Below are 27,418 nucleotides of genomic sequence, written 5' to 3'. Positions count from 1 at the left end.
AAATCACTCCACTTCTCTGTGCCTGTCTCCTCATTGTGAATTGGAGGAGACACCCCCCGCCCCCGACGCCCGCTTCTGTGGGCTGCGGGGAGGATTAACAAGAGAGTGGATGACAGTGCATTGGCAACTGTAAAGGGCTGTCCACTTTGCAGGAGGCTTATTAATAGTCACTGATGGGGGTTTTCAAAATGGAGAATAAAATGGGAAAAGCACACAGACTCCAGGCCTCCCCACTCTGACCCCTTCTCCAGAAGGGCTGTTCCCAGACCCCTGACCCACTTCTCCTCCCTCCTTCCCCCCACCCTGGAATCTCCCTGGTGGGCCATTCTCCTCCTCCATCCATCACCTGGGACTAAAGAGATTAATAAACGAGACTCATAACTCAGCTACTGGGATGCAGCAGATATTTACGGCTCCGTTTCAATTTGCAGAGAGATTAAGTGTTTGTCGATTTATTGTCTTGGTGTGTGTGTATAAGCAGCTGAGCAAGGCCCCCTGCAGGTCAGCTCCCCTCCCCCATGCCCCATACTCTCTCACTTTCGGGCTCACTACCCCCCCTCACATCATCCTGCATCCCTGCCGGGTCCTGGAGCTGGTGGGGAGCCCAGTGCTGACCAGCCCACAGAAAGCCACTAGCCATTGGAGTGGGCTTGTTTTTCTGACCACCTTGACCAGAGGGGCAAGTGGCCTTGGTCCCAGGAAAGGTTCCCAGGGCCCATGGAACAGCGTATTAGAATGGGAGAGGGACCCCACCCTTAGATGATTTAGGGGGCCCTTTCTGGGCCTCCAGGCTTATCTTTCCCCACAGAGCAAAGGGTTCAAGGGGTAAGGCGTATGTGCTCCAGAGCCCCAGCACCATGATCTAGACCAGTCTTTGTGTAACCAAGACCCTAGGACTCCCTGCCCACAAAGTCTATCCTCCCAGGGGTTAAATACTTTCAGGAACAGCTGTTTGGAGGGAGGGTGGGTATCTGCAGGGCGCCTCCATGTATGCCCTTGTCCTGGGCCTCACAGGTAGCAGGGGCATATCCAGAGATGGGGAGGCAAACTTCCATGCAAGTGGCCCCCAGCCTAACTGGGGAGGAGCCTGCAGAGGCCAAGGGACAGGAGACAGCCTGGGGAAGTGGGTGAGAAAGGGGCGCCACCCCAGGGGCTGAGGGGTAGGAAGGGGAAGAAACTCTGCCCCAAGTCTGATCACTGCTTGAGGAGCCAAGAAGGGGGCCCGTGAACACAAGGAAAAAAATATTAAGTGCTTCCCCACCCCCACCCCCTGAGCTGCTCCCCTTCCTGTTGACTTAGCAGTCACACAGTGCACCCATTTGTTCATTCATTCATTCAACTAGTTTTTTGAGCATTTACTATGTGCCACGCCCTGTTACCTCCCCCTGTAGACTCATCTCCTCATTCGTGCAGCTGTGGCAGCTTTAAGCCCGATCTCTACCACTCAGGAGCTGTGTGACCCTGGATTAAGTCGCTCCACCTCTCTGGGCCTCCTCATCTGTTAAGAGGGGGAAATACTCTCCCCTTACCCAATTCCTGAAGCTTTTGAGAAGATTGACAAGAAGATAGTGAAGGGCCATCCACTTTGCAGGAGGCTTATTAATAGTCGCTGCATTCATGGAGCCCTTGAAGATGGAGGGAGAAGTGGGGAAGCACAGCGCACCCAGGGCTTCCCTTCTGAACCCTCTCCAGAAGCTTGTCCCTAGGCTAAGTGGCAGAAACGTATACAGATCCCTGTCCTCAGGAATCCTCCATTCAGCCAAAGAGACACATCTGAAATCAGTGAAGGAGGGTATGGCCAGGACTGGGATGCAGTCTGCTCAGGGGATTGAAGGAGCACAGAGGGGAGTTTGCCTAACCTACCCCCAACCCTTTGCATAGAATGCCAGGCAGGGCGCACAGAGGGCACTGTTGTCGTAGGTTGACCGTGATTTGCTGGTACAGGAGAAGTGTAGGTGGGTGAGCTTGTTCCTGCAAGAAGAATCTGTTAGGTGGAGATTACCTGTGTGTGTGCGTGCCTACATGCGTGTATCTCCATATCTCCCAGGTGGGATCCTGACCTGGGATCTCACCGAGAGATACTGTGGGGCCCCCAGGCTAGTCCCTTCCCTCTCTGGACCTCAGTTTCCTTGTCTGTAAAGTGGGGAGAATACCTCCCTCCAGTGAGGGATGAGGAAGTCTTAGTAGGGTGAGGAGGGAACTGATGGGTGGGTAGGGCAATGGATTGGCCCAATCAAGACCTAGCCCCAAGTACCGAAAGACTGGGCTCAGAGGAGATATGCATGAAAGGGCCACTGGGGCAGAGTCCTCACCCCCACCCCCAGAAGGAGAGAAAATTAGCAGCCGAGAGAGCACTGAATAGGAAGGGTATCCAGAGACCTAAGGTCCAGTTTCTATTCTGCCGTGACTTGGGGGGGCCACCCTGGCTGACCTCCTTCCCTCTCAGGGTCTCAGCCTCCCCTGTGTGGAGTGTGTGTCAGGAGGTGGGTATTGATGATTTCTCTTTCATCCCGGCAGACAAGGCAGGTGGAGGAAGGACGGCCTCCTGGCTCTGCTCCTTAGTGAGACGGCTCTTGCTGCCTGGTATCACTGTCCATCTCGGTGCCTTGATTAAATGGTGGGTGGGCGGGGCAGGAGTGCAGCTCTCTCTGTAAATAAAGCCAAGATGATGAGGCCATCAATTGCTGAAGGCTCAAATCATTGACTGGTGAGGGTGGGAGGGGACTACAGAACCAGGGGAAGCTGGGAGAGAGTTGCTAACCTGGGAAAAGGGGCCCATCCCTTCTGCAAACTGCCAGATTAGCCCTCCTTTTAATAATATGAATTATATCCATCAGTCGTTATTGAGCTCTTACTCTGCTCTCAGATCCTTGTCATAATCTTGTTTCATCCTTGCACCAATCTGATGAAGGATATACAGTTATCATCCCCATATTACAGTTGGGGAAACTGCTGGGAGATCAGTAACCCTCCCAGGGCCACAGAGCAAGACTGAGAGGGAGCATTCATCGATCCAGTGCCCATCTGGGGTCTCAGCCCAATGCCTGCTCTTGCAGCTGCCTTGGCCAAGCCTCATGATGCAGAAGAAGTCAAGAGCCTGATGAGTTTGACTCATCATCATCCCAGCCCATCTGGGTGGGAGGGCTGCCTTGGTATCTATTAAATCCCAAAGCAGAGCTCTGTGGTGGCACCCCAACCCCACCCCAAACCTGTGAGAATGCATGTGGAGGGCTACACACCATGTTTCCTATACCCCAAATAACGGAAAGTTATAAATCAGGCTGTAGCCCACAAACGAGTAAATATGTCCTATTCTTCTACTCCAACAAGTATATCTTAGAAACCACCCCAGAGAATTCTCAGATTCCACCTTGGACCCTGGGGACATGGGGAGAGCAGCTCCCAGCTCCCTGCCCCTGGCGCCCCCATCTCTCACAGGAGATGTCCCCTTTCCTTCTTACCCAGTTCAGTGTCAGTTCTACACCCTAATGACCCAGTGACTGTGTGAGGCCTTTTACCTGCCTGAGGGTGCACCCTCCCCTTTAGGGGGACAAGCCTGGAAGCAGGAAGAAGGGATTTGGGGTCCCCAGCACTGAAGTGTAGTCTGGAGTGGTACTCAGGCTCTGGATGGGCATATGCCCTTGGCCCCACTAACTCCTCTCACCCCTTGAGGAGGGTGTGGCCCTAGGAGGGCCAGAGCGGGACTCTTATAGTACATAGGACCCTGGGCAAGGGCCCTTCTAGTCCAGGGCTAAGGGCACAACTGTCCCTCCCCCAGCTCACTGACTCTATTAGGGTGGACTCCTGAGCTCAGATTAAATGCTTTTCTGTACAATCCAATTTCCTCCTGACCTGGACTGGAAAAGCCCAGCTCATGCCCACACACACACACACACACACACACACACACACACACACTACATTCAGTGTTAAATATCCAATCAGGCCCAAAGATAATAGAGAAGGGCCAGTTCACTCCCAGTTTAATCAGATAAAATACCCATTCATCGCTCCTCCAGCGGCAGACTCCCCTCCTCAGCGCCTCCAGAACTGAGTAGGTGGGGGGGTGGGGCAGGAGGGGCTACAGGAGAAGGGCTGAGACGCCAGTGGGGAACTGTAGGCCAGGAGGAGGGAGTTGAGTTTGTGGGCTGTGCCTTTAAATCTTCAAGGTGGGGGGTGTGTGGGGGGGGGACACACAGCATTGCCCACAGGGGACTAATTATCCTTCAGCCTTTAGCCGGCTCTTACTCAAATAGACAAAAGGGGACTCAGCAGCCCTGATGGGGCTCAGCTTCTGCAGCAGAATTTTTTTCCTCTCAGATATGCAAATCCAGCTCCATGTGGTGGGCCCTGGGGATGGCTGGATAGTGGTTCAGGGATTTAGAAGGGACAGAAAGGGCAAGGGCCTGGCGGCTGGACCGCCCTCAGACGACTGGTTTTAGAGGCATCTCAGCTCCCTCCTCTGGCAGGGTGGGGAGCCCCTCTGAGCCCTGCTTCAGCATAAGGGGGAGTGTTGTGGAGGCCAAGGTGAAGGCCCCTCCCTCTTGCCTTCTCCTTTAAGTGATGGGGGCTCCCATGGAATGCCAGAGGGGCTCCCTCAGGAAGCTGGCTTAGGGTCTAGGAGCCAGTAGTCCAAATGGAACTCTCCTGCCCACTTGACCCTCTTTGCCCTAGGACACTAGCTACCAGGTATGTTGCCCCTGCTCTAAACACTTCTAAAGCTCCCTCACCTGAAGCACGAGCCCTTCAGCCTCATGTGACCGCTGAAGCCTGTGCCCCAACCCAGAATATTCTACCCACACCCAACCCTAATATACTGGCTCACAGCTCCAGGCCTTTGCTCTGCTTTCTCAGCCACATATCCCCTCCCCGATCCACACTCTGAGGGACCTGGCACACAGTAGGTGCTCCATAAATGGGTCCACAAGTACATAAAATGCCCCTTCCTAAGAAGCCACCTGGTCCAGGGGAGAAGACAGGCCCGGATCAGAGACAGGAAATTTGCTTCCTGACTCCGCACCCAGCCAGCACCTATAGGAGCCTCAGTCTTTTCAACTGTGAAATAGGAATAATGGTAACACTTACCCCACAGGCTGGCTGCAAAAATCTCCTCATGGCACCTGGAAAGGGTTCTGTGAGACACGAAGGGCCTCTGGTTCCTTAACATTCGCAGCAGGATGTGAAGAGAACAGTATGGGAGAGTTTAGGGCTTTGGGGGGAGTCCAGATTTCCTTTCTCTCAGCTCCTCCGAGACCTTCGTGTCAGACAACCATCGGCCTCTCTGTTAGGGAATCCATTCCTCCCGTGTGTATGGTCTTTTCCTTACCGGTCCCAGACTTTGCCAAGACCTCTATCAGTATTCGATCTTACTGCCTTCTCAGCAGGAGGGGCTTGGGGCCTGGGCATTAAAAGTGGGAGGGGATTGGAGTTCCTGCTGTGGCTCCAACCAGAATCCATGAGGATGCGAGTTCGGTCCCTGGGTTAAAGATCCAGTGTTGCTGCAAGCTGCAGTGTAGGTTGCAGATGTGGCTCGGATCCCGCGTTGCTGTGGCTGTGGCGTAGGCCAGCAGATGAGCTCTGATTTGGAGCACCCAGGAACTTCCATATGCACTGGGTGTGACCTTAAAAAAAAATCGTGGGAGAGGCTGGATTTGTCTTGTGGGGCAGCAGGTTAAGGATCCCATGTTGTCAGTGCAGCAGCCTGGGTCAATCTCTGGCCCAGGAATTTTCACCTGCTGCTGGTGTAGAAAAAAAAAAGTGGGAGGGGAGCTGGTAGGACTAGAGGTGTGTTTGGGGAAGGTCTGACTAATCAGGGTTTTCATTCTGAGCCTAAACCCTGGGCCTGAGGTGAACAGAGGCACTGGCACCCGCCAAGAGACTGGGTAGAGAGTGAGCCCTCAGGCAATGGGAGCACCCCCAAGAAACCCCTCCTCTCACTGCTGCCTGCATCTCTGAGGGCCAGGGCCCAGGGGTATTCCCAGGGATGAGGAGGGCGAGTCATGAGAAAAAAGCTGCTAAGCCAGCTGAGAAGGGGCCCTGATGGGACCAACTGCCTTGTGGCTCAAGCTTCCAAAGGTAAAATGTAATGCAGGTTTCCAAAGCATTGCCCAGGAGTTGGAAAGCAGAATGCTTTGTGAAGCTATGGAGTTAATCTGGAGCCTGGCAGAAATGATCAGTTTCTAGCATTTCAGGGCTGGGCTGGAGGCAGGAAGGGTGAACCAGCCAGAAAGGATCCAGCTGCTGAGGATGGGGGCAGAGGATATAACGGCCTCTTAGAAAGGATCCAGATGGGGCCAGAGAGACAGAGATGAGGTCAGTGAGCTCCCAGAGATGGGGACATACACCTGCCCATCCCCAAGTACCCTGAGGCATTGCCCAGCCATGCCAGCCTTCCCCAGAAAGCCCTGGGAGTCTGCGCCTTCCAGCTCATCAGGCCTGGCCATTTGGAGCAGAGGACCCCTCCCAGTGCTGGCTTTCTAGGGGCTAAGGTGAGCCCCACCTCCAGCTCCTCTGTCACCCCAGTCCCTCCCCTAGGCACTATCCCTCTCTCAGTTCCAGATCATTTCAGCCTCCCTGAATCCCCCAAGAGGCCCAGATGTCCAGCCTGGGCCTCCTTCCCCCACACCAGAGACCTTATAGGTGGCCCCAGGATCTCTGCCCACCACAGCCCTACTCCAGAGCTTTTTCCCCCAGGCCTGGGGAGGGGACATTGAATGGGAAGCAGTGGGCCCCTACTTTCACAGAAATGATAAGATGGGGGAGGGTGAAAACGAGAGTCTAGAATTCAGGTCTAAAGAGCATGCTTATCTATAGAGATGATGCTCTACTAATTATCTCAATTCCCTTCAGCCAAAGATGGCCAAGAAGGTAGGTCGGGGCATCAGAAAGTGGTGTTGGAAAAGGACATAAAGGACTCAGGGTCCTGTTAGGTGATTCAGGGGAGAATTCAAGGACATAGGGCTTTGCTCTGGTTAGATGCTCTCAGGAGGGGGGATAATTCTATGAGTGAGGATTTTAGTGATTCTTATGCAGAAGGCAGGGGAACAATGAGGCTGCAACTGTCCTTGGTAAAGAATCAGTTGGGGGAGTTCCCGTCATGGCGCAGTGGTTAACGAATCCGACTGGGAACCATGAGGTTGCGGGTTCGGTCCCTGCCCTTGCTCAGTGGGTTAACGATCCGGCGTTGCCGTGAGCTGTGGTGTAGGTTGCAGATGTGGCTTGGATCCCGCGTTGCTGTGGCTCTGGTGTAGGCCGGTGGCTACAGTTCCGATTTGACCCCTAGCCTGGGAACCTCCATATGCCGCGGGAGCGGCCCAAGAAATAGCAACAACAACAACAACAAAAAGACAAAAAGACCAAAAAAAAAAAAAAAAAAAAAAATCAGTTGGCACTCACATTAGCCAGAAAAGGCTGCTGTCTTGTCATCTTTGTGGTTTGGACAATGTTCATGTTTCATCTGTGTTCAGACATGATTACACAGTGGCCTTTTTTTCTTTTCTTTTTTTTTTTTTTTTTTTTTTTTGTTGTTGTTGTTGTTTTGTCTTTCTGGTCAGAGAGTAGCTGTGTCTGACGCTGTGATATTATGTTCAATAAGACAACACCATGGTCTAGTTTTGTGCACCAGACCAGCTCTTGGCACATCAGGGGCTGCTTCTTCCAGTGCCAGGCACTGCGTTTGACACTGGACACTAATTCTTCTTCACTATAGCCCTCTCCCCCTTGCACAGATGATGAAACTGAGGATCAGAGAAGCCAAGTGCTTGGCAAAGCCAAGAGTAACTGGCAAAACCAAAACGTGAATGCTGAGCTCCCTGGCACCAAAATCTCTTGCATCTCCCTGTCCTTGGCCTTGAGGCTGAGCCTCCCACTCAGGGCCCAGGATCCTAAGTTGTGTCCCCTCAGGCATGTCAGCTGGCATCTCTTACTGCAGGGGCTCAGCCCGCCTGTCATGGGCCAGCCACAGTGTCAGCAGCAGCCACAGTGTCAGCAGCCACTCTGGCTCAGGCTAGTCCCCAGTGCCTAGAGGTGTGAGGGGTAATGAGGGCCCGTAATTAAGGTTTCTGGAGACATGGCCGGGAGATTTATAGACAGGCTTTGTCAATAACTGCTCGCAACTGCAGATCCAGCGAGACATCGATAAGTGCTCGTTACAGCTTCTCCCACCTCCCTGCCCTGGCCCCCCTCCACCCCCTCCCGGGCCTGTCAGCCAGCCTGTTCGCAGCGCCTGTGTACACAGGCTTCGCTCAATTAATTTGCACTTGTTGGCACCATCTGTTCTTTTCATGTGTTTTTATCAGGAGTGTGTGGGTCCTGCCTCCTCCTCAGATGTGCTCCAGAGCAGGGACATGGCATCCTCCTCAAACTGGCTCTGCGGACGGGGGCACTGTCCCCTCCCTTGGTCTAGGACTTAGCTGAAGGTGGAGCTAAGTCTTCCCCTTCCTTCGTCTGCCCCCCACCCGGCCACCTCTAGTCCCTCACCCCGGCAAGCCATGGCTGATCTGAGGCCCTTGCAGACCACTTCTGAGGCTGAACCCACCAGGCAGGGCCTTGGCCCTCCAGTCCAAATCAAGCTCCCCCCGCCCCAGAAGGCCGGCTACCCTGGGGGCCTGAGAGGCAGGTCTCCAGACCTTGTCCCAGCTCTAGTTCCCACGGCCTGAGATTTTCAGGTCCCTCCTCCAAGAACAGAGACATCCTTGGGCCATAGCGTAGCAGGGGGCTGAGAAGCCACGGTCAAGTATGTTTCCCATGAGCAGCATGGGTCAAGAGTGGGACAGAACCTAGACTTGCACAGCCTCAGGGAGAAGTGGGCCATGGCCTGGTGGCTCCAGGATGCCAGGGCAGGTGGCCCACCCAGAGGACTGAGAAAGGGCAGCATCCTAAGTTTGTCCACCCATGGCCAGCACCCCATCCCCAGGTTCTTACCGGCCAACATCTCAATCCTACTCCTCTTGGAGCCACCCTTTCCTCCGAAAGGTCTTGACCCCTTCCAACACTGAGGGACAGTGCTTCCTGCCCTCTACACAGACTTCAGAGATGGCCTGGCTTTCCTGGCCCTGAAAGGTGACAAAATGCTCAGCTGCCTCTGGCAGGAAGGTGCTATGGGAGGCCAGGCAATTTCTTGCCCTCTCTGGGCTTTGGTGCCCTCTACAGCTCTTTGGGTATGTTTACCAGGTAACCAGGCCTTAGCCTGAGAAATTCACAGTCAAGCGTGGTGCCAGTGTCTAGCTCTAGTCCAGCCCAGCCCCTTGACTAGAACAGGCTCCACACTAAGGCCTTGGCCTGCCATTCAAGGCCCCATGACTGGGCCCTGCAGTCACACAGCCTCATCTCCCACCGCCCTCCTCACCACACATCCTGACTCTCTGCACCTCATCCACTGGGCCTCTCACCTTCGCACCTTTGCACCTGCTGTTCCCTCTGCCAGGAACCTACCCCTTCCTTACTCCTGTACCACCTGACACACTTGGTGGACCTGAAGGCCAGCTGGGGACAGGAGATCCAGCTGCATAGTCCGGGCAGGTGGTTAAGAGAGTAGACTCTGGAACCAGCTCTCCTTCTGGGACAAGTTTCCTGACCTTGTCCTGCTTCACTCCTCCTCTGTAGAATGGGTATAATGGCAGCTGCCTCATTGGGTTACTGGAAGGATGAAGTTACATTGATCTATTCAAAGTATTTCGAACAGGGCTGGCCCATAGTGAGGGTTTCTAGTCCGGTTCAGGCTCTAGAAACTCACAAAAGGAAGCTGGCATCTTTTCTAGCCAAATGGGGTGGAAAAGGCTTTTGTCAGGAGGTGGATCAAGAAAGGATCTGCAGAGACAGGGTGAAGGCGCCTCCATCCTTTTGGTGGAGGAACTGCAAGGCACAGAGGCAGGACAGAACAGAGCCTCTGTTCTTCCATTCAGCGGTTCTGAGGTTTCAGGAAGCAAATGCATGTAGGGGTCACTGGCGGAAGGGGAGCTGCTCTATGAGGCTATGGAGCGTGGGGCCAGGTCACATGGGACCTTGACCACTGAGCTGGATGAATAACCCCACCCCAGAGCCACCAGTCTTCTCTGTTCTCCCCTCTACCTGCTCCCTACCTCAGCCTGGTGCCTACCCTGCTTTCCTGGACCCCACAGAGGAAGGACATCTCCCAGCCCCGCAAAGAACCCTAGTCTTTACACAGCAACTTTCTGCTATGCCTCACCACGCTTCAGGGTGGGGGCTCCTTAGCACCGATTTTTTGAGACCAGGCAAGTCCCACTGGGCTTCAACGGGTATGTTCAAGCCTTTGGGTACAGCTTCCCCTCCCTCCAAGCATCCCACACGTGCTCTGTGTCCAGTGACAGAGCCCCCGAGGGCTCCACTCAGTTTCCCTCCTGCCTCCCACCAGAGCAGGGCTGGAAGACAGCCATGTCGGGAGCCTGGCTGAGCACAGCAATGCCTCTGCATGGTACATTATTGATGGGGCTTCTAATTGTGCGTTTCCCAAAGTCTACAGGCTTTTGATGAAAAATTCATGGCACGCCTGAGGATGGGAGCAGATTCAATCGATTGGCAGTGCAGCGGGCCTGGGAGCCTTGGGCCCCTCTCAGCGAGGGGGCAGCTGAAGGCTGGGCTGGGAGGGGGGCATAAGTCTGGCTTTGTCTTTATCCCAGGCTTCTGCCCCTGGGTCTTGGGACAGGGGATGTACACACAACAGCCCATATACCCTATGGGGAGGCAGAAGGGCAGGATCAGGAAGGTCTAGGCCCACATCTGGGGTGCCAACTGGGTGGGTGATGCCACCGGAGAGGTTGGCCATCCCCATCACAAGCCTTGTTTCCATTTCCCTAGAATAGTATTGGAACCTCCAGGGCCTCCGTGAGTCCCACAGAGGAGGGACTAATATTTCCTGAGCCAATCACATGCCAGGCACTATGCTTGGAACTTTTCCCCATAACCGCAGTACATCCCCAAAGGCTCCAGGAGATGGTGCAGTCACATTTTCCATCTCACAGAGGATGAAACCGAGGCTCAGAGTGGGACTCGAACACAGCACTGAGCAAACTTGAAACCCACTGTCTTTCTATGGCTCCCAGTCCCAGCCAACTCCCCTGCCCCATCCCTATTAAACAGAGGAAGAAACCCCATTAAAAAACAGTGAACTCTCTAGGGTCTTAAAGTAAATTAAATAAAAAATGAGGCCTACAGAGGAAGAGAGTAAGATCCCCCCTACACCACTGACAGAGGCCAGAGACCCCCAACCATATAGAGTCCTATGCTAGCACCCAGCAGCCAAGGGTCGGGGTGCCTGCTTTTGAAAAAGGTCAAGCTAAAAAATAAAAAAATAATAAAAAATAAAAAATAAAGGAGTTCCTGTCGTGGCACAGCAGAAACGAATCTGACTAGGAACCATGAGGTTGTGGGTTTGATCCCTGGCCTTGCTCATTGAGTTAAGGATCTGGCGTTGCCGTGAGCTGTGGTATAGGCCACAGATGTGGCTCAAATCTGGCATTGCTATGGCTGTGGTGGAGGCCGGTGGGTACAGCTCCAATTGGACCCCTAGCCTGGGAACCTCTGTATGCCACAGGTGGGGCTCTAAAAAGACCAAAAAAAAAAAAAAAAAAATCTGTATGTCTTGGACTTTCCAGGCAGGGATGATTCTCATGCCACTATTGAAACCCCAGAAACCCCCTGTCTTGGACTTTCCAGGCAGGGATGATTCTTGTGCCACCGTTGAAACCCCAGAAACCCCCAACATTCTTCTATCTATTCGTTAAACAGATCAACAAATATTTATGGAGTCCCAACTTTGTTCAGGAATTTTGCTAGGTACAGATGAGGGGAGTAGCTATTAGGAAAGGCTTTGGGACCAAACTTGCCTGGGACAGGCTGGACCCAACTCAGCTGGGGAAAAGCCAGACAGACCCCTCCATGCCCTAGGTGGGTGTTTCTGCAACCCAGGCCAAGGGCAGTTAGGGCAGATGGCTCTGCCTTAGTGACCAAGGCCGTTTCTAAGTGGCGAGTTGCCTTGTTTGGGTTTGTTTTCCATTCGCTTCCCAGTGAGTTCCTTTTAAAAACATCCACCCATGTTGTCTCAACTGAACTAACAGGAAAGGAATTTGTCCAGACTATCAGGAAAGCAGAGATGGGCAAGCCCAGGGGGCAGGCGTGGGGCCCTAGGCCTCTGTGTGCAGCTGCAGGAGAAGAGTGAGTCTAGCCTGGGTTGCTGTGGAGGGATTGCTGAGGGTGCAAGTGCTGCAGAGAGGGGAAGCCAAGGGCCAGAAACAGGAGGCGGCTGAGGGGAAAAAGGAGGGGGAGATTGAGGGTATGGGGTAACCAAGGGGCAGAGACCACGGAGATGGAGAGGGGAAGCTAAGGGGAGACTGAGGTTTAGATGCAGGGCAGGGGGAGGCTGAGACTGGGGTTGAGGAGGCAGAAGGCCAGAGCCATTCAGGACCTTGCCCCTTTCCTGGCCTCCTGGCCCCCTAGCCCTTCCAGGCCCTGCCATCTCCTTGCAGTTTTCTGGCCAAGGAATGAGCTAGCATGATTCTAGTCACCCCACCCAGATGCCCCCACCCTGAAACAATGGGGAAGTGGCCCCTTGGGCCTGCCTGCTTCCAGCTCAGGGCTGGGCTTGGTCACTAGGCAGGCACTTGTTGTAGCAACAGTCCCTGAGGACCCATCCTAGGGAACAGAACTGCTAGCAGGAAAGATGGGGGAGGCAGAGTCCCCATCCGCTCTGGCCCCCAAGGCTGCCCCAGGCCTCCTTGACAGCTGCTCTGTAAGTCTGCCCCAACACCCACCAGTTCTGGGAGCGTGGGTTGGTTCACCTAACAGCCAGGTGTGTTGGGATGTGTTGCCTGGCAACCAGTAAAAGGGTTCCCAGAGCAAGGTAGAGGGAAGATTAGAAGATCAGGCCTGCAGGTGTTGAGCCCTAGATGCCCGTGTTCACAGGAACCTTGGGTAGGGCTCCCAGTCCAGGCCACCTGAGCCCACACCCACGAACCCAGAGAAGGAAGAGAAAAGGACTTCCAGAAAAACTCAATAAAGTGATCATTGTTTCCTGCTAAGTGGGGCCCTGGCGCTGGCCTCTTGGAGGTCCAGGCCTACATCCTAGAAAGTAACCAGGCCTGGCTAGCCTGGAGTGGTCAGACCAAGAAGTCTTATTTGTAGGGCAGCGCTCACTAGGGCTCTGAGGGAGACCAGTGAGGCAGATAGGGGCATCCAAGAGGAAATGAATCAGCCTCAGGCAGGGGGCCTGTGTTGTCTGGGTTAGTGATAACTTTCTCATTCAGACCCTAGTCACCAAAGCATTTTTCTTTCTTTGTGGCAAGAACTCAGAGCACACTCAGCAGGCATCATCACCCCAGCCTGCATGAGGAGGCCTAGAGCAGGCAAGCAACTTGTCTAAGATCATATAGCAGAGATGGGCAGAAGCTGGATTAAAATGTAAGATTCTAGACCCCAGCCAGGGCTCTCCTAGTACCCGCATGGGGCACTCAGAGACGGCAAAGCTCTAACTAGGGAGAATGCTAGCAGAAGGGGACCTCTGGGAAGGGGTTCTTTATGAGAGAGTGAGCAGGGTTCTGAGGCCAGGGCTGGGGTCTGTCCCTTCATCAACCCCCTGAGTGCCTGGCTCTGTACTTCCCTAGGCTGAGGGCAAGGGCCCATCCCAAGCTGAGTCCAGAAGAGGCAGGACTCTGAGCCACAAACCTGAGAAGGAGTGATTGATGGCTGGGTAGAGGTAGCCCAGGGGATCTTCCTGGAGGTGGAGGGCCCAGAGTGGAGCCCTGAAGGTTGGCCGGGTTCTGGGAGGCCTGGGAAGGGAAATGGGAAAGGAAAAACAGAGCCTCTCTAGGAAGCCCCTCCCCCAAGCCAGCCCCACCCCCAGCCCCATTGTCCAGACCCTGCTCAATTAGCTGGCCTGGCTCCTGCAGGGGCCAATTAGGCAGGGGCTGGGGTCAGCAGCCAAGGCCTCGCCACCCCTCAGAGCTTCAGTGTGCTAAACACAAAAGCTTTCTAGGCGCCATCTCTGCAGCAGCAGGAAGGAAAAGAAAGAACAGAAGAAAGGGAAAAAATCACTCCTTTTGTTTTCTTTGCTGTAACCTTGGGTTGAACAAAGAAGCAACTGCCTCCAGCTCAGGGAACATGTTTTAAACGGTAATTTGCACAATTTGCTTGCGGTTGGGAGGCTCAGCTGACATCAGAGATATGGACTAAACAAAAAATTGCACAACGTGAGAGCTGTGAGTTTCAGTTTTATTTGGGGACTTAACTGAGGACTATGGCCCAGGAGACCGCTCTCAGATAGCTCTAAGGAACTGCTCTGAAGAGGTAAGGAGGGAGGCCAGTATGTCTGTGATTTTGGAGAAGGGGTACGTGCAGTCACGCACACATCTCGGTAGAAGGATACTGCCAGTCACAAAGAACAAACATCTTAGTTGATGATTTTAGTGCTTTTCTAAGTATGGGAAGATACGAGAATCTGGATTCGTGTAATTTTTTCCTGAAAACATCTAACTCTCTGAGGGCTTGTTCTGTCAGTTTTCCCAGAGCACAGAGGGCCTCATTCCTAATTTTCACCCTGAATTCCTTTTAGGGTATACTCTAGGTAGACCTGGATGGGGGCAACATTTTTTGTTTTCCGCTTCCCCCGTTTTGGTCATAAATTTGACCAAGGTTTGGGGGGTATTTCATGACCAGTTTGTTCCATGGCACTAGGCATGTGCATTCCTAGGTCACTCATTCCAGTGATTTCAGGGAGAGATCACTCAAGTGCTGTTACCTAGACTAGGCCCTGTTAACAGTAGCCCAAAGTCTCTGGACCATGCATCTAACTAGTCTGACTAGTTACGGTCCAGGAAAAGATTATCTCTTGTTGCTTCTTCCCATATCTAGAATTACACTATTATAATCACTGATCTTATCTAGCACTACATATTTGGTCAATTGTTTCAAGTTGCCTAGTCATCATTTTTATTGGAGACTCAGTCACACGTTGTATAATACAAGCAACAGTAATTTTGTAAAATAGGCAGAATATAAGTAATATAGCTAGTAGCAGTAATAGGGTCATAAATAAGAATTTTAGCCAAGAACTTCCATTAGGTGCCATCCAGTATATTCCTGATCATCTGACCCAATCTGTTCTGTACCAATCGTTATCTTTAAGGTAAATGATATATTGGCATTGTTCATAAGCAACCAGTCCTATTTTCTAGTGTTATTAGGATGATTATCCTTAGTATAATTTAACTATTTCCAACCTAAGGGAGGGGGTGTCCCTTAAACAACAGAATAGCCTGGCATAAACCATATCAATCCATCCCATAACTGAGGGAGGCTCGGTCCTAATGATTAGGAAGTTGTATTCTTTGACTGCAATTGAGGTAATTTCTCTGATTGAGCTTGTATAAATTTAAAGAAAATTCATGTTTATGGTCATGGTCAGAACCAGTATGACTGATTGGCCAAGTGAGTCCCATCTAATGATAGGTGGCTCAGGAGTTCCCCAGTGGTTCAGTGGGTTAAGGATCTGGAAGTCACCACTGTGGCACAGGTTCAATTCCTGGTCCAGGAATTTCAACATGCTGCAGGCACATCTGGAAAAAAAAAAAAAAATAGTGGCCCAAACAGAACTTCAACTTCTTTCTTTTAGAATAAATTCCCTAAGGGCCATCCAATTGGAGCCTTAGAGAGGAGAAATCCACCAAGAAATAGTGGATATAGATAATTGACTAAAAACTTAACAACTGCATTAATTTTTAAACTCTGCATAGGATTGTGCTCATAATAGGAAAAAACATTTAATTCATAGGCAAAAGTTCAAAAAATCAAGAATATGTTATAATCACACGAGTGAGGTCCAGTACCTTGGAAAAGCTGTTTACTTCTGATGTCATCTTCTTCTTGCCTGGTTCAGGTGTCATTCTCCTCTGAGCATTTTTTAAGGGGAATTTGAGGTCAGCAGTCCTCTCTATTGATCAGTCCAGTACAGGGGTGCTTTATAAGTGGGAAATATGAATCTAAGAGGAAATTCCCTTCATTATTCCTGCACATAAACTAGTTAAGAGTATCTGATAAGGGGCCTTCCTTCCATTTATTTTTTTCTTTTTTTTAGGGCCGCACCTGCAGCATATGGTGGTTCCCAGGCTAGGGGTTGAATCAGAGCTACAGCTGCAGGCCTAGGCCACAGCCACAGCTACTCCAGATTCGAGCCACGTCTGCAACCTATGCCATAGCTCACAGCAACACCGGATACTTAACCCACCGATCGAGGCCAGAGATAGAAGCCGCAAACTCGTGGGATACTGGTCCGGTTCTTAACCCACTGAGCCACAATGGGAACAACTGGGACCTTCCTTTTAGATTGAAGAGAGAGCTTTAAATGATGTCTTTTCTAATATCCATAATCTCCTGGTTGCAAGTCATAGGGCACCTAATCTTCATCCAAAGATAGATTGCTGATAAGCTTCGGAAACAAATTATATTGTCCTTTTAATAATTCAATTAAACTTTACAGTAATGTAATAATAGTAACAAGGAGCCATTTAGGAAGTGAGTCTTAGGTAGTAAATCCAGACAGTTAACAACAGTAGAACACAACATTCATCAAAACAGAATCTTTTTCTCTCTAAAATTACCCTCATTTCTACCAAATGTAGCCCCAAATTAAGACTAATTTTTTGCAAAACAGGTCTGGTTTTAGTAAACTTGGCCTGATTATTTATATAAATGATCTTTTTTTTTTTTTTTTTTTTGGTCCCACCCATGGCATATGGATGTTCCTGGGGCAGAGACTGAATCCTAGCTGCAGCGTGACCTACACCACAGCTGTGGCAATGCTGGATAATTAACCTACTGTGCCAGGTTGGGGACTCAACCTGCGCTGCAGCAGAGAAAATGCCGGATCCTTAACCTGCTATGCCTCAGCGGGAACTCCCATACAGTCTCTTTTAAATGGTCTATGCTGGAATTTTGCATAATGAGTCTCAGACTGAATTTCTAAGAGGCCTTCTGGGGCCAGAAAATCCACAACCAAGGACTTGTTATCAGATTCTGCCTGTGATATCTACAGATTTGGGTGGGTTCCTCTTAAGGTTTCCAAAATATCTTGGGATTCCTGCACCTGCCAGGAGGTAGCCTTCCTTATTCACCTGGTAAGGTTGCTGGGAACCTAAAAGGTGCCAATTCCTGGAGAGGTCAAGTAGAGAGAAAAGATGAATGTTTCAATTCTGCTTATAAATGTATAATTCACCAAATTGCTGTAAGTCATAATTAGCATAAGGGGAAAGGCTTCCTTATGTCTGGAAAACAAAGATTGAACAGCCCTACGTAACTAACTCTTATTGGTCTTTTGTTAATAGTTTATGAAGCCATCAGGTTTTTCCATTAGAATTCTTTAATTTTCACCCAGTTCAGTGGTATAATTCAAAAGTTAGCAGAACCTTGTACTTATTAAAAAATCCTTTCTGTGACTTTTTTTATTATAGTTGATTTACAGTGTTCTGTTAATTTCTGCTGTATAGCAAAGTGACCCAGTCATACATGTACACACATTTTCTCACATTATTCTCCATCATGTTCCATCACAAATGATTGGATAGAGTTCCCTGTGCTATTCAGCAGGATCTCATTGCTTATCGATTCCAAATGCAATAGTTTGCATCTACTAACCCCAAACTCCCAGTCCCTCCCCCTCCCTCCCCCTCCCCCTTGGTGACTACAAGTCTGCTCTCCAAGTCCATGAGTTTGTTTCTTTTCTGTATATAGGTTCATGTATGCCATACATTAGATTCCACATATAAGTGATATCATACGGTATTTGCTATGACTTTTCTTAAAGATGAAGCTTTTTGTTTGTTTTCTAAAGCATCAGAGAACAACAATAACTGTCTATAAATGACAAAAGACTTTAAAAACCGTGGTTAAAGATCTGGTTACAATGCAATTGACAAAGCAACTTGGTTACTGCTGTGACATACAACATTTTAAGATGGTAACTCAGATTATTACTGATTATAGTATACCAAGACATACCAGATTTTTAGGAATTCCATATAACTTCTAGAATATCAGTATTAATAACATTTAACCATACAATGTAACCTAAGGTTTATCGTAACTCATTTGACAGTGCTTCCCATATAATTTAATACACCAAATATACCTAATTAGCGTAGTATCTTTCTTTGGCAAGGAGAGAAAACAAATCTCTTGAGATGTTTCAAGTTAAATAGAGGTTAAAAGAACTTCGTTTAGAACTTGATTTGGGGGAAGTTTGTCAAAAATATCAAAAAGGTTCTATAAAATATTTGGTCAAACAGGGTCATAGGTCACAATAAAAGATTCCAAAGGCAAAAAAGATTATAACATTATTTAAAAGGTAAAAAACTTTACAATATGTTTGCAAAAGTGGATCAATATTCTAAGAAAACTGTCTTTTTAATAAAGAGAAAACCAAATTTAGGTTTTGTACCGTCTTACTTTTATTTATTTATTTTTTTGTCTTTTTTGTGTGTGTGTGTGCATGTGTGTGTCTTTTCTAGGGCCACACCCTCGGCATATGGAGGTTCCCAGGCTAGGGGTCCAATCGGAGCTGTAGCTTCCAGCCTACTCCAGAGCCGCAGCAACTCGGAATCCAAGCCGTGTCTCTGACCTACACCACAGCTCACGGCAACGCCGGATCGTTAACCCACTAAGCAAGGCCAGGGATTGAACCTGAAACCTCATGGTTCCTCGTTGGTTTCGTTTCTGCTGAGCCACAACGGGGACTCAGAGCAGTTTCTTAGAGCTATCTGAGAGGAGGTCTCTTGGGCTATGGTCCCTAGTAAGTCCCAGATAAAACTGAAATTCATAGCTCTCATGTTGTACTTCTCGTTTTTTCTTCAGTGAACAATTTTGGCAACCACGAAGGGATCCAGAGCAGACTTATCCCCTTCATCTGAACTCTACAATGGTCTGGAGCCTTGGTACCACCAAGGGTTCCTTATGCCCCTCTGCCTTCTGTTTGAGTTCAGATGAATTTGGCTAACTCTCTCTCGGCCTTGGTCTCCTGAATATTGGTTGATGATCTTGAGGGGTTTTTTGTTTGTTTTTTGACTTTTTGCCTTTTTTAGGGCCACTCCCACAGCATATGGAGTTTACCAGGCTAGGAGTCTAATCAGAGCTGTAGCCGCTGGCCTATGCCACAGCCACAGCAATGCGGGATCCGAGCCACATCTGCAACCTACACCACAGCTCACGGCAACACCGGATCCTTGGCCCACGGAGCAAGCACAGGGATCGAACCCACAACCTCACGGTTCCTAGTCGGATTTGTTAACCACTGTGCCATAATGGGAACTCCAAGATCTTGGGTTTTATTTGGTGGTATATAACAGGTACCTGGCCCCCTCGGTGAAAGATGCTAGAGGTGCCCACTTGAAAGGCACTGGGATTTTCACAGTTGAAAGACACTGTATGGTCTGGACTGAGTGATTAGCTAGGAGGTTGGCCTAACGTCTTTGCTCAGTTGGGCTACCTGAACAGAATTTGTCAGGATAAAAGTAAAGATATCACATGAGAGCTCTCTGCTCTGAGGAAGGGACACGGCTCCTTCTGGACAAGTTACGGCTTTCTCTGGCAACAGAGAAATTTGCAGGAGTGGTGGAGGCAGAGTCCTCATACTGTGCAGTGGTCCCAGGGAGACACCCACCCTTTATTTAAAGCTGATTTGTCTGGAGATGCATGAGATAGCGATTGGCCACCGAATGCTCCAAGCATCCAAGCCGTTTTAACACTGCCAGAGGGAGAAACGGAGACACACACAAAAAGAGCTGAAAAGACGCTCAGGGACCCAGAGAACATCTGCTCAGTAGCCAGTTTCATAGCAAATTTTATCCTGACAAATTTTGAACTTTAAAATGGGAAACAAAGTTTCTCAAACAAAGAAACGAGGGACATCAGGAAGTCAGTCTCCAGCTAACATTCCAACCATATTCAGGCACAATACATACAGAACATATATTTGCAAGTATTTACTCAATTGGGGCCTGAAGGAAATCTCACCCTGAAAATGGCCAAGATAGGGCTTTTTGACTTTTCAAGACTGGTTTTGAATGCTCAGCTCGATAAAACATCTTTTCAGAATTCTGATCAACAAGTCCTTCTAGGAGGAACTTGCATTTCTCTCCCTGTCCCTTGGAGATGTAAATATTCTACCCGGCTCTTGGGAGCTCTTTACTAGACCATCTCTAATTCCTGAGCCTGAGGGAAAAAAGAGAGAAAAGAGGCCTTTCTAAACTCCAGAGGAATAAACTTATTCTACTACTACTTATAAACTAGTGAGTTTTATATTGCAATATCATGACTAAGTTTTAAATGAAGATATGAGATCTCTGGTTGTATCTCTGTAGGTCTGTTAGAGATATGTCTCTACCTTCAGAGGGTATTACCAAAATGAATTTATAAATGATCTCTATTTAACTGGCTTAAAGAATACTGTTTGTATACATGATCAGAAATATAAAAGAAACTTAACCCAGATGAATTTCAGGTTCATGTGACCAGTATTAACTTAATAGTAGGTACTAAAGTTAGTTTAAGTTTGCTGGTGTAATTAATACAGACATGTCTTAAGAGTCCTCAGCATTAGGTATAATCCTTTCATTGTACCTAGGTTTACTAAACATCAAATAATATCTTATTATTTCTGTCACAAAACTTGTCAGCAAGAAAAATAACTTGATATGAGATTTTTATAAGTAAGTTAAATGTAAATGAGATAAGAGCTTTTAGATGAACCCTTTAGGAATAACTGTGTCTTAGGAACGTCCACCTAAAAATAGTTTCTTCAGATGTTTGGTAACTTGAAACTTATCAAGTTTTGCTAAGTCAAATGATGAAAGTTTATTAAATGTCTAGGTCACCCCCCCAAATAAGATACTGAAACATTAATTACTAAGCACAGGCTTCCTTTTACAGAGAACTAAAGATATTTAGAACTATTAATAACTGTTTGGTGCCACACTCAGACATTTCCTATAAGAAGGCATTTTTTTTTTTTAGAAATTATAAATAGTATGTGTAAGTCTGCCAATCTACAGAATGCCAAAGACAGTTCCTAATTGCTTACTTCTTAGTTTTTACTAAAAATTAAAGTTTTGAAAAGTTAAGAATTCTAATTAAAATATGTAATTCAAACTATTAAAAATTAATAACAAATCTTTGTATGCAAGACAAAAAGAAGGTATAAGGAATGGAAATGCATTTAAGGGAAGAGAAAGTAACTGTATCCTAAAGAAAGGTTAAAAAGAGAGGGAGAGGAGTTCCTGTCGTGCCTCAGTGGTCGACGAATCCGACTAGGAACCGTGAGGTTGCAGGTTCAATCCCTGGCCTCGCCCAGTGGGTTAAGGATCCAGCGTTGCCATGAGCTGTGGTGTAGGTCACAGACGCGGCTTGGATCCCACGTTGCTGTGGCTGTGGTATAAACCTGCAGCAACAGCTCCGATAGATTGGGAACCTCCATATGCCTGCAGCAACAGCTCCCTAGATTGGGAACCTCCATATGCCGCGGGAGCAGCCCCAGAAAAAGGCAAAAAGACCAAAAAAAAAAAAAAAAAAAAAAAAAAGAGAGAGAGAGAGAGAGGGAGAGAGAAAATGGGGAAAAAAAAAGAACAAAAATCTGAAGGTAGGGAGTTCCCATCGTGCCTCAGTGGTTAACGAATCTGACTAGGAACCATGAGGTTGTGGGTTCAATCCCTGGCCTCACTCAGTGGGTTAAGGATCTGGCGTTGCCATGAGCTGTGGTGTGGGTCGCAGACAGGGCTTGTATCCCGAGTTGCTGTGGTTGTGGTATAGGCTGGCAGCTATAGCTCCAGTTCAACCCCTAGCCTGGGAAACTCCATATGCCACGGGTGCAGCCCTAAAAAGCAAAAAAAAAGAAAAGAAACTGATCTGAAAGGGAGGCTCAGTATATATGTGATTTTGGAGACACATACATGCAACCAAGCATATATCTTGGTAGAAGGTTACTGTTAGTCGTGAGGAAAAGATGTCTTAGTTAATGGTTTTAGTGCTTTTCTAAATATAGGAAGTGCAAGAATCTGGATTCACATGATTTTTTTCCTAAAAATATCTGTCTCAGGGCCTGTTCTGCCAGTTTTTCCAGAGCACAGAGGACCTCCTTCCTAATCTTTGTCCTGAATTCCTTTCACATTGTACTGTAGGTAGAACTGGATGGGGAGCAACATTCTTTGTCGTGTAGAGTGGAACCAGGAGCAGGGCTCTGGGGTGAGCAGGGCTCTGGTTCTAACATCTTCTGTGGCTTCAGACTGCCCTCAGTTCAGAAGCAGAGCTCCTGGGCTTGGCCTCAAGACTGGTGGCAGGTAGAGACATGATCCTCCAGGGTTACACTTCCTCTAGGCCCCCACCTCCAGGGACAAGGACCCACCACAGAGACCCTCTGCTGCCTGGAGTGTAGGCTCTCCCACCAGGCCATGCCCTCAGGAGGACCCACCCTGGACCTCACGTCCCCATCCCCAATAGGGCTCACAGATCTTCCTGATCCACCTTCTGGTGGTGATGAAGTTCAAGAGGCAGTGGAGGAAAGGAAGAGACTTGTTCTCGTGATCGCAGGGTTCTGCTGTTGTCACACTGTCCCAGGTGATGAAAGGGAGCTCAGGGGAGTTGGCAGTGGCCAAAGGCAGAGAGGCCTGGGTCTAGAGGCGTAGGCCTGGGTATACCTGTGAACAAGGGGCTACTTAGCCAGGGCGAGCCCTGATTCCTGGGAAAGTACTGCTCTCTTTCAGCAGCTCTTAGGGCACAACCTCTATCCTCTCCCATGTCTCTCTGAGACAGCCCCCCACAACTGAGCTCTTGCTCAGCGTTCTGATCTCAGGAAAGGCAGAAGCCAGCACCAGTTTGTTCCAGCTGAATGGTTTCACTTTCTGTTAAAGAAGTGTGTTAATTCTCCTTAAAGGTATTGGATAACTTAGGTTAGCCAAGAGTCCTGAGGGAACCTGCAGGACTTCCATCCATCAAATGATGGCAAGTTTGAGGTCCTTGGCCACCTGAGTGGGTCCTTGCCCTACTTCTCCGACTCAGGATGGCACCCAGAGGCTGCGGAGAAGAGGGGAGTTCCTCCCATATATTAGGGCCTCCCAGCAGCCAGAGGGAGACTGTTTAGGTGGTCCTTGTTGGAATAAGGAATGCCAGGCTGGAGTGGGGGTAGGAGGTCAGGGATGGCTTCTCTACAGAAGTAGTAAGACTTCAAAGATAGATAGGAGCCCAGGAAGCCTGGCCTATGAGCAGAGTGGCCAGGACTATTTTCTGAAAGGTGGTCTGGTTGTACCGGGACAGACCACCTTAAAAATTCAGAGTTGAAAGTTTTTATGTGGGCACATGGAATCACTGAAGGGCTCCAGAGGCCAAGGAACATGTTCCAGTTGTTTGTTGCTGCATTATAAGCCACCCTAAAACTTTGTGACTTAAAGCAGTAATTTCTTTCTTTTATTATTCTGCCCCAGTTCTGAGGGTCAGGAGTGAGGCTGAGGCACAGCAGGGAGGGCTGGTCTCAATCCATGATGTGTGGGTCCAGCTGTGATGACTTATGGGGCAGGGGACCAGAGCAGCTGGGGCTTGGTGGACACTGATTTCTCCCACTTACTTTGGGCTTCCTCACATCAGGGCCATCAGGGATACAGGGCCCTTTCCCTGGGGGAACATCGAGTATTCCAGGTGGGAGGGTGGAAGCTGCATAGCTTCTGGTGACCCGACCTGAGAAGTCCCAGAACTTGTGATGCTGCATTCTGCCCAGTCTGTAAGACTGGTCCAGTTACAAGGGGAGGGAAATCAGACCCCATCTCTCGATAAGAGGAGGAGCACAGCATTTTCAGCCATCTTTTATCTACCAGATAGGTGGGCTGTGTACTGAAGCAGCATCAAGAAAGCCCAAGCATGAGGGAGTCAGAGAACCAGGAGGCCTGCCTGAAGGAGGTTACAGAGATCAGACCAGTTAGCCAGGAGCCATGAGAGGGGGCCTGCTTCACCATTGTGCCTTTCTGAGCAGAGGAAATCCCAGCGGAGAGGGTGGATACACTACATCACTGTAGTTTCTCAGGGGAACAGGCAGGTCATAAAGGAGTAGAAATGACCCCTTTTTGCCCGCATAGGGGCTCAGGGACACCAGGAAACAGGCCTGGCCATGCCCAGGGGAGGCAGGAATCTTTCTGTCTCTGGCTCAGAAAAGCAGCTCCTAAGGGCCCTAAGAGCACCTCACCTGCTGGAAGGGGATGCAGTAGGCCTGGGTGGGGTGTGCACACCTAGGCAGACCCCTTGCCTAGGAGACTAGCCCCAGCCCTTTGTGAAAGGAGAAGGTCAAAGGCAGAGTGGTACCTCACCCTGTCCCCCTGGAGATCACAGCTCCGTTCCCTACCCCAGGCTTGTCTCCTGGGCCTTGTAGCACCTCTGTCAATAATCCCCTGTGAAATTGCAGCTCTGCCTGAGTACAACCTTGAACAAACCACCCAGCTCTTCCCACTCTGGGCATCAGCTTCCTCCTCAGAAACGCAGACTCAATGCTCACATTAGAAAAAAATTATATAAAGGGCCTGGCCAGTGACAGGCATTCAACAAAGGGGAGTTGCCATGATCCCTACCTGGGCTCTGTGTCCAGAGTGTGTCTTCCAGGATGGATAAGTCTTGCAAAGATTTAGGCTTTGGGAGTGTGTGTGTGTGTGTGTTTGTGTGTGTTACACTAAACTGCATCCAAGCCCCTCTTAACTGTTCCTTCTGCACATGGGTCAGCCTCAGATGTCTTCTGCTGTGCAGGTTGTACTTCAGTGCGGGTCCCTTTAGTGATTTGAGAAGACTCTCATCTCAAGCCTCTTCCTTCCCTATTCAACCCCATCATTTTCCTTGGGACTGGTTCAGGACAGAAGTTCCAATTGAGGATCAGGGTTTGCTGTGTGACCTCGGGCTAATGACTGTACCCCTCTGGCCTCCATGTGTGGTTCTTAGCAGAGGGCACCCAGCAGTATCTCTGAGGTAAGAGTTCAGGGGCAGGAGGTATGAGAAGAGCGGGCTCAACTACGTGGAGGAGGAACAAGTGTGTCGATCAGTAAGACAGCGTCCCTAGCCAAGCTCCCCAAGAGTTGTGGGGCCCACTCAGGCCAGCCTTATTCCCACTACCGGCTGAAGCCAGAGGATCTGTGGGAGCCGGGTGTCCTCTGCTGGCTGTAGAGGCAAATTACATGGCAGGTAGCCTGGGCCTGCCAGCCACGGATCCTTGGGCTTGGGGACTCAGAGGTTGGGTGGTTGTCCAGGGAAAAGCAAAGTGGGGAAGCATGGATTTCCAGCCCAGTATACCCTGCACACTGGCCGGGCCTCATTGCACACCCTCTTCACCCACTCCACTCCCTGCAGAGCCCCACACTCACACTGCCTCTGATCCAGACACGAGTCTACACCTGCCCCTGCCTCAGGATCATCCTTCCCCTTGGAGGAATGTGAAGCACCTGCCCTACTACCCTCTCACACCCCACCCTGCTCCAGCCCGTGCCCCCTCTCTCTGCTGTCTCCTCATCCTCCAGAAAACCCTCTCTCTCTCCATCCCCATGCCTCTTGTTGACTCTGTCCTCAGCTACCTCTGTCCCTCTCAACCTCCCTGTCCGCCTCCATCCTCCCCCTCCTGCACATTCTCCTCCTACAGTTCAGAGCACCAGCCGAGGTCACCAGGAGCCACCCCCTTTGGCTCCCTCTGCAGATTGGGACACTATTGAGCCTTCTGCTTTTTTTCAAAAACGTTTTAAACTGGGAAAACTACTCCTATGGAGAAAATGGCACTGAACATAAAAACAAAACACAACCAAGTTATTATAAAGCAAACATCCAAGAAGGCACCACCCAGGCCAGGAAATAGAGCATCACTAGCACCCAGAAGCCCCTGGTAGCCCTCTTCTTCTAGATGTGACCACTGTACCAGCTTATGCCTCGCTTTGCTTCTTTATTCTGTCGTCACCTCCACACGCCTCCCTAATCACTATGGCCTAATAGCCCTTGTTTTTAACTTTCCGTAAAGGGCAGCAGGCCATGTGTGTTTTATTTTGTGTTTGGTTCCTTTGCTCAGCTGTTTGTATGAGATTCATCTGTATGGTTGCTTGGTGCTGTGGGTTCTTTTTTGTTACTGGGTAACATTCTCCTGTGTGGGTTTCGCCTTCCCCCATCTCTTATCTGTCCAATAATCCCTCACTGACTCACCAGCTCTTTATGCTTTTAACAAGGTGATTTTTATTTTGTATCTAGGTTTTTAGGTTATCTGCAGGGGAGGTTGGTCTATATTACTGGAAGTGCCGTTACCCAAAGTGGAAGGCCATCGCCCCTCCTTTCTAAGGCTCTGTGGCCTTGCCCTTGCCACCCCTTTCCTCCCACCCCTCTGGCAATTCCCCCTGAATTTAAGGGCTCCTTTCCACCACCACCCCTTTCCTTTGTCCTTGAATCCCCTCCCCACTCCACACCCCACCCTGACTCTGGAAAATCTCCTCTCCTCCAGGGCTTCCATCACACCTCATGGGCTGCTCCCCAACCCCTCCAGTTCCAGCTGAGATTCTATCCAAACTGACCACCATCAATCGCCTGTGACCAGACTTTGAAAAAATTTATGGTTTTAAAGGAGACAGTTTGGGGGGTGGGAGGATGCACTGGGGTTGTGGGGTGGAAATCCTATAAAATTGGATTGTGATAATCATTGTACAACCATAAATGTAATAAATTCATTGAGTAACAAAAAATAAAATTAAATTTAAAAAATAATAAATAAATAAATGGCCTGTGACCACCTTCACCTGGAGGCCACACGGGCATCTCGAACACGGCACGCCCTGCTCCCCTAAGTCAGCTCCTCATAGGCGTTTGCAACTCCTCCCTCCTCATCTCCATTGTATCCACCTGGCTCTGGTCCCATCACGTTCACTTGGCTCACTGTGCTTGGCCTTCAGTCACCCAATTCATAATCCATACTCAGCAGCTAGAGAGGTCTTGTCATAGGCACCCCTGCCCTGCAACTTAGGTGGCCTTTAGAACCAAGTCTAAGCTCCTGAGACTGGCCTTCATGGCCATCTTGCGTCTGCTCTGCCACCCCTCCAGCCATACCCCTGCTTCCCCTTGCGGCACCTTGCTCTCACCTGCTTTTCTCCTCATCACACACTCACCCCCCTGCCTTTGCTGCAGCACCTCCTCTGCCTGGGGTGCCCTCTCTGCATCCCCAGGTATCACCTACTCACTGCCAAGAGTCAGCTCAGATGATCACTTCCTCCAGGAAGCCTTCCTGGCCCCCCAGGCCAGGTTAAACTGCACCTTCTCTGAGTTGCCTTCTGTCCCAGGCACTTCCTGCCTTCTCCTCTGTGTAGTGAGGAGCCCGCTGAAGGCAGAGACAGTCTGGGCTCCGTGGCCTCAGCCTGGCGCAGACATGGCACTC

General features: G+C 49.8%; 2 protein-coding genes and 1 long non-coding RNA gene across 31 annotated transcripts in view; 2 read left to right on the top strand and 1 right to left on the bottom strand.

The window, feature by feature from the left end:
- The window catches only part of ARID3B (AT-rich interaction domain 3B), a 491,508-nt gene that overhangs the window by 164,785 nt on the left and 299,305 nt on the right, over positions 1–27,418 (top strand). The gene's annotated exons all lie outside the window — the stretch shown is intronic.
- Positions 1–27,418, top strand: part of CCDC33 (coiled-coil domain containing 33) — a 118,816-nt gene that overhangs the window by 73,267 nt on the left and 18,131 nt on the right. The gene's annotated exons all lie outside the window — the stretch shown is intronic.
- Positions 425–27,418, bottom strand: LOC102162300 (uncharacterized). 3 transcript variants are annotated; one of them, XR_014810557.1, is made up of 3 exons: positions 27,225–27,418; positions 5,086–5,159; positions 425–2,648 (listed from the first exon to the last, which is right to left on the bottom strand). It is a non-coding gene; the product is annotated as an uncharacterized LOC102162300 (long non-coding RNA). The 3 variants fall into 3 exon arrangements; XR_014810558.1 differs by having other exon boundaries at positions 27,221–27,380; XR_002345829.2 differs by lacking the exon at positions 27,225–27,418 and adding an exon at positions 13,678–13,774.

The sequence above is a fragment of the Sus scrofa genome, chromosome 7, assembly GCF_054392235.1.
Source record: "Sus scrofa isolate SSC_HxYL_T2T_F1_AM1 chromosome 7, Sscrofa_HxYL_maternal_Yorkshire_Landrace_v2.0, whole genome shotgun sequence".
NCBI classification, from domain to species: Eukaryota; Metazoa; Chordata; class Mammalia; order Artiodactyla; family Suidae; genus Sus; species Sus scrofa.
Note: the sequence above shows the minus strand (reverse complement) of the source record. Positions and strands in the feature narration are given on the sequence as shown.